Source organism: Coptis chinensis, chromosome 1 (assembly GCF_015680905.1).
Source record: "Coptis chinensis isolate HL-2020 chromosome 1, ASM1568090v1, whole genome shotgun sequence".
NCBI classification, from domain to species: domain Eukaryota; kingdom Viridiplantae; phylum Streptophyta; class Magnoliopsida; order Ranunculales; family Ranunculaceae; genus Coptis; species Coptis chinensis.
The window spans coordinates 77,401,205-77,409,280 of NC_141456.1; positions in this window are offsets into that span (position 1 = coordinate 77,401,205).

Genomic DNA, 8,076 nt, shown 5'->3' on the forward strand with positions numbered 1-8,076 from the left:
TACCTAACAAACATATTTTGTGTTGGGCACCTCTCCAACTTCATTAAAGTAACCTATTGCAACTTTTTATTGCTCTTCACCCTAAAAAACTCCACTTCTTTGCATTTCCCTCCTCCCTCCCATTTTCAAAACTCACAAGTCTATTTTCTCCTACACAAATCATTGACACAAATTGAGAAGCAATATAATGAAATCTTATGAAGTACGTGACATCATTTTGAAATCTTTAATCTATGAAATTCTCAAGTTTGATGGAAAATTGGCCCTAGCGCAACACTACCAAGTCGTATGGGATAAATTCATGCAACCCACTTGACTCGTTTGGGATCAAGTTACACGACCCACCCAAGTCATATGGGCATGCGACCCTCTCAAGTCATCTGGGATAAAGTTATGCGACTCACCCAAGTCATATGGGATTAAGTCATGCATGTGACCCACCCAAGTCATATAGGATTAAGTCATGCGACCCTCTATAGTCAGGGCAAGTTTGATGAAAAATTGGCCTTGAGCGACACCACTAGGTTGTCAGGGATATAAGGCTTGCGACCCAACAAAGTCATTTTTTTGCATAAGAATAGCATCCGTGATAAATTTTGAATTTTTGAATTTCCATTATGAATTTTTGACTTCAGTTTGGAATGATCCCTTGATAGACTAGCTTTTTGGGCACGCTCGATGAGCATGAATTGGAGAAGTGGCTGGTCTTGAGTAATTGGTAGAGTTACATGTTTTTGACATTTTTAGTTCATCTGCTAATCAGATAAATTCAAAAAGTTATCACCATCCGTAAATATATCTTTATCTATATCATTTAACGACTAATTATCTAGATTATAAGTATACACAAAGCTATCTAAACAAAATTTAAATACCCAATTCCAACTCGATTTTTTTTTCGGTAAACCACCCCCAACCCGACTCATTGCTCTACGTATAAGGGAGTGCATCTCAAAAATATTTTGTATTAGATCCTATGATATTTAAATTTGTATGGTAAAAATAAATAAAAATAAAATACAATAAATTTCAAATTTTAGAATTATATAAAAAATCCAGTAGGAATTTCAGTTTGAAAACTATTAAAATTTGGGATTGATTTATAAATGACAAAATAGTAAATATGTAAATGGTATATAATGACTTACATGTAGTTATCTTAATATTAATTTAATTATTGGTTTGAATTTTATTGTTATAATATGAAGAAAAGAATGGGGGTACAATCGAAATTAAAATGCTTTATGCAATTTGATATGAAGCTTAGCTAATAAATCTCTTAATGTTTGCAATGCCTATTCTTTCAGATAGCCAAAACCTATAACTTCACTAAAAACGAAAGGAAGGGAAGAGGGGGTGGGGCAGTAGCCAATGGGAGTTCATATTATTTAGGGTCCTATTATTGAAAAACCCCAAATTGTGTTGGGCTAGCCCGGACCCAAATGGGCCCAATTTGGGGTCTGTAATTATTTTAGGCACAACACCCGGTCTAATACACCCCCCCCCCCCCCTGTAAAAAAAATGTCAAATGAAAAAATAACCGAGAAACCGTAGATAACCAGTTTCAGCCTTTCTCTTCTCTCCTAGTGCCTTCCGCCATCTTTTTCTCCATCGTCTCCTTCCTTTCTCTTTCTCTAGCCACCATTTCTCTTTCTCTTCTTCTTCAATCTTCAGTCACCATTTGCCACCGACCGACCAATATTCTTCGTCTCCTAAGTGAGGGAAACCAAAACCTCATCCTCAAGTGTCGACAAGAGGGCAAAAGGATGGATCCGAAAGAAGAGCTTTGTCATATGTATAACACCCCGTTTATTTTTTTTTATTTTTCCTAGTACCATAATAATAATAATAATAATAGATAAAACAAAAATAGGATAGATATTAGTAAGGATAGGAAACTCCGTAGGTAAGGAGATAAACTTTCCTTCCTTGTTTTTCGGGGGGTTTTAAAACAAAAAGGAGTTCACACGGTGTTCTTTTGGAAAACACAGAGAGTTTTATATAGAGGAAAAAAAAAGAGTTTTACTAAGAGAGGAAAAGGAAGGTTTTTTTCTGGAGATATTGATACAGCGTATAACTGGTGAGTAGATATTTTATTATGAATTTTCTAAATTTCTCGTTTACTGTAGATTTCACGATGCTGGAAAAAATATGATTTTTACTGTTAACATGTTGTTTTACGATTCAGTTTTAGTAATGTTTATTATTTAGTGTTAACTGCGTTTACAAAGTTGATTATCGTTTGAAGAACCAATCTGTCTCTGGAAAAACTTGTCCGGATCCATTAATTAAAATTGAGTAATCAATCGATTAAGGGTTAATGTAGATTACTTTGTAGATCTAGGTATTCAAGATGCGTTTTCGCGATTTGGTTTGATGGTGAGTTGTTGGTTTATGGGGGCTGTCGAAGCTTTGAAAAAGGTTGTTAATGGTGTCGCCTGTCCTGATTTTGTTTGAACACTTGTTGTTGTGATTTTGATTGTGGGTTTGATATTGGTTGTAGTGGGAGGGTTGAATGCTGGATTGGGTGGGGCTGTTGAAGCTCCAAAGGGGGCATTAATGGAGGTCGAGAATCCAGATCTAGTTTTGATGAAGAGTTTTGATTTAAGGAATAGAGGTTTTTGCTATTGTTAAAGTGGTAGGGGTTTTGATGGGGATAATTTTCGGTTATCTTAGGAGTGCCGGTGGGTGGAACTTGTGGTGGTTGATTTGGTGGTGGAGGCGCTGGTGAGGAAGAAGAAGGTGAACAGTGAGTTTTTGTTTTGTTTGGGCTTGGGCTAAATCAGGCAAGTGGGCTTGAGGGTTTTTTAAATATTCACTTATGGGCTTATATTTAGTTGGGCTTGGGAAAGGCTACAAACACTTTGGGCCTTAGTCTTTGGGTTTTTGGGTTGGAGGAGTTTAGGACTGGTTGATTGCTGTTGACCAGGGTTGATTTTGACCAGTTGACCAAGTTTGATCTTTGACTTGGCTAAGATTAGGTTTATTATGATAGGTTTAGGGCTATTAGCATATGTGGCGTTAGGCTAAGACTTTATATATATATACGTATATATGTGTATTAACTACTATGTGATATTTCAGTCTTTTATGATATACGACGCTATGACACTTAGACATCGATATATTAATAACGCATAAACAATAATACAAGAAACAAGATACTCCTCTGTTCTCTGAAATAATATATGCAATAAAGTTCAATAGTATTCTCAACAAATTTACCACACCCTTTTGGAATCTCTCCATGCCTTAAGTTTTGGAAATGAGATTTTATGACTGAAGATGTCATGTGATAGGTGGGCATTTATTGAATGTGCCATAAATGGCCCGTTAGCGTTATAATTGGGTATTCATTAACTGTGTCATGAATGACCCAGGTATTCATTGAATGTGGCGGGAATGACCTAAGGTACATAGGTACTAACGGGTGGGTGTGTAAGAAAAGTAATTGATTAATTAATAATTGAAATTGATTTGATTGTGCATGTGTGCTTGGACTTGCATTTTAATACTTATATGATATCTACATATGTTATTTAGAATTTCTAACTTCTGTTTACAGGAGGGTAGGACTTAATAATATTTTGTGCAAGGGACGGTGTCCTACCCTTATACATAAGTGGATATCGGTAAGATTTAATTCAATTACTAAGTTATTAAGATAAGTTATTATAATGAGTTAATAGAACAGAAGTCTTGCTTAGGAAGAAACTATGCCGGAACTACCTGTCTTCCAAGCTAAAAATGATTAGGTTATGGGTACATATAAAGTGTTGTTTGGATAATTAAAGTCTGGAAATGTTTTTATGTTGTTAGTCTACTCATACCAGCAAGTTCCATTTTGATGACCCATGTTTGCTTTGTTTTGGCAACGTAGGTGTGTTCTTGGGAACATAGGTGGAAGGCAATGGAACCACAACATTTGATTTGGATTCTTTCCTAGAGTAGTCCGTTAGTTCTTTCATTAGGTTCAATTCTTTTTGGAAGTATGTAATAACGTAGTTTCATATTCTTATGACATGAGAATACGATGTTGAAAACTTTTATTCTTAGAGTTTGTTTGATGTTTTTATTGGGATGGAAGATAGTCTTTTAATAAAGTGATGGTTGAGAAATTTTGGAGATTATTGTTGTTGTTAAGTTGTTTCTTTTATGATGTGGGTTTTCGATTTTGGCATGTGTTGTAACCACCCCGTCATAGCCTGGGTTTTTAGACAGTTGAACATAGTGATGTTTTAGATATTTATATTTCAAATATTCACTTTGTAATTGTTTAGAAATTTGGGTTGTGACATTTTGATATCAGAGTTTAGGTTAGCCTAGATTTGGAAGGTCTAGGTGATCGATGTTTGGAGTACTAATAGAAGTTTGTTTTGTTTTAAGGTGATGGCTGGAGATGACAATGACATTACTGGTACTGGAAGTAATACCATATATGTTGATTTGGGAGAAATATTAACTCAGTTGGTGCAAACTATTCAGAGGGGTCAACATGCTAATATAGGGGATCCTTTTGCTAGGAGAAACAAGGATTTTGCAACTTTAGGAGGCCAGAAGTTCAAGGGAGAGAAAGGGGTCATTGATGCTGAGAAATGGATTACTATGTGTGAGTGCGTGTTTGCTGAGATGCAATTTACTGAGGTGCATAAGCAAGAGTTGGCTTCTCCCTAGTTGGAGGGGCCAGCTTTATTTTGGTGGAGGTCTATCAAGGATAATGTGGATGTAGGAACTATGACTTGGGAGGATTTCCAGGTAAGATTTGAGGGAAGGTTTGTTCCTAATGCTGTTAAGGAGCAATTAACTGAGAAATTCTTTAATCTGATCTAAGGAGGGAAAACTGTTATGGAGTACGTGACTAGGTGCAATGAACTATCGAGGTATGCTCCTTATCTAGTGGATACCCAAGTAAAGAAGAACTAGAAGTTCATCCTTGGACTAGAGCCATATATATTGAGTTATTTGATACCCTTTGATTCAGAAACTTTCGATCGCGTGTTATATTTGGCATTAAAATATGAACAATTGGATAATGACCCCAAAGATGAGAAGTTTAAAGAGAATGCCCCAAAACAAGTCAGCTTACACCTTATTTCTAGTCTACCACGTCAAGGGTAAAGAAAAAGTCGACATCACCCATATAATATGCAAACAAGTAAGCATGTGAATAGGGACGCTAGTACTTCGCTAAAGAAATTTGATGGTAATTGTTTGAACTACGGAGAAGTTGGGCATACTATTCAAAGATGTTCTAAACCAAATGAACTAGTAGGCAAAAATTATAAATGTGGACAGTTGGGACACTATGTTAAGAACTGCACTGATTAATGTTAGGTATGTTTGAATTTATTATTTACTAGTTCCTCTATTGGTACTTAGCATGTAAGAATTGATTGTATGATTATGAAAATAAAATGCTTGTTGTTTTATGATAAAATATAAAATAAATAGTTTTACCTATGCATAAATGATGAAACTTAAACGCAAGTAAAACTAAAACTAGACTTTACGTGTGATGTTTATCAAAGTTTCTACTCTCGATTCTATCGAAATAGAGTTGGAGTAAAAAATTCGTTCCATTCCTAGTTCTTTAGAATTCGCGTTCCCTAAGATTATCAATCTCTACAAAGTTAATGAGAGTTTTACGAAATTTATACTACGATGCAAATTATGCTAACGAATAAACGATACTTCAACTATGAAATGCTAACTTGATACTAGGATAAGGAATTATAGGGGATTGATTCCACCTTAACTCAACTTAATCAACTAACAAAGAAATGTCGCAATCCAAACCAAAATGCTTTCGCATAACAAATTGGTAATTCTAATCCCTAATTATTCATGGCAATCTCTACCAAATAATAACTAGTATGTGAAGCAATCAAACTCATTCTCATGGTGAACTAATTACTCTCTAGAATTGAATAGATTATCATGACGATTTTTAAGTTAACAATGATCAAGCTTCATCAAGGCTTCTTCAACCCCCTCTAATGGAGGTTTAGCCTAGAATAATTATGCTATCATTTCCCATTGAATTTAAACAAGACATAATATAAAGATTCTAATTTTACTAATATAAAGATTCTAATCAATAATTCAAAACTAAACTAATAACTATGAAATGATTAACAACTAAGATCGAAATTAATTATGATGAATTTAATAATTAAACTAGATTATGATTAACTAATTATGAAATAAAGACAACTAATTTATGAATTTAACAATACTAAAACTAAATAAGACTTTAATCAATAAACTAAATCGAAATTAAAAACTAATACTTATTTATAAAACTAAATATGATTCTCAATTAATCATTTACTTGTTCTAACTAATCTATTGCAAAGTAAAAACTAGATCTAAAAACAATAATTGAAAACTAATTTATGGAATGTAAAAACTAGATCTAGAAACTATGCTCTAATGGCTACTTGCTACCTAAACTAATTTATCGCTTAAGAGTTAAGTCTTGTATCCTGAAATGGAGGAGACAAGATCCATATTTTCGTGCGTGGGCTGAGAAGCAATGTTTTGGGCGGAAAATCGAGCCCAAAACCCAATTTCTTCAGTCCACATAGGCCTTTACAGTTGGATTTGACTTTCATAGACTTTTCGTCCACTTTTTCTCCTCTGATTAGGTTAAGGCTTAGACCATTGGAAATCTTATTCCAAGCCGGTCGTTTTGACATAAGGTAGACCCAATTCTGAGGTCTGAGCCCAAAGATACGGTCTTCGGAAGTTCTGCTAACTTTTGTGTGCTGTTTCTGCCCGCATTGACTTTGACTTTTCAGCTTTGACCGGGCTTTACAAAGGCTTTTTCTCCTTGAATCTTGTCCTTTAATCACATAACTTCTTAGCAACCAACCCTTGCTCCTTTATCTCACCAAAGTGACACATTTCTGCACATAATTGACTTCAATGTCTGGAATACATAAAAACACGTAATCAGCATTAACTTTTATTTATTACTCACATAATTGGTCTAAAAGTAGTTTTGGGCTCTTATCAAATCACCCCCAAACATCATTTTGCTTGTCCTCAAGCAAATATGAGAAATTAGAATAAGTGACCAAAAATGGAGTTCTAACTACTCTCGTTTCGCCGAGTGCGATTGCATTGACCATATACAACAAGGCCTTAAACCACTAGGAATTCCCTAGTGGACGAGTTATAGCCTCGTGAGAGTTTTCCAGTGAAGATACTCACAAACTTCATCTATACTACAACGACTAAGAAATAAAACTATTGTTTCCTTATTTATGCCTCAACTATCTATACATCTCACTAGCAATGAATACAGAATAATCAAGTCGAACCTAAGCTAATATATGCATAATAATCAATCATCTACGAATAAACATATGCACAATGAGTAATACTATGAAATGCACTAGCAGGTCCATTTATGAAAACTCGGAATAACGTCCTTAAATAGGTCCTCACATAAATGTCAAGACAAAAACCACTCTGATTTTTCCGGTCAAGTTTTGCTACTTCAGTGTGTAGTGGGCACACTTTACCTTACCATCTCAATGACACACAAGAAAGTCGAAGTCGATCAAACACATCTGCCACTTACTATCACACTACCCTATTCCTAATTAAGTTAGAGGTCTTTATTAGGTGTTACAGGGATTAGGAGATGGTTTAAGAAGGAAGGAAATGGATATTCAAAATGGACAAGTCTGAGATAATAGAGTCTTCATATTATGTAACTAGAGAAAACCTTGTTCTTTATTTTTGCTTCTACACTTTGTTTCCATCCTTAGCCATATTTTTTTTCCTTTTTCTTTGGCTTTTAACTCCTTTGATTCTATTTTTTTTTTTTGGAGTTCTAATTTTTTATTTTCTTTTATTTATTTATTTATTTTTATTTAGATGGAAACTTTCTTTTCTTATTTGAAGCTACTAACAATTTCTTTATTTCAAAGGTCTTTCTCTTTTCTATTCTTAGACTTATTCATAGAATGGGTAGGTTGATTTTTTTTTTTTTAATTTTTTATTTTGTTTTGTAAAAGGGTAAAGGAATTATGGTTTATGAAAGGCTAAAGAAAGGCTCAGAGGGGC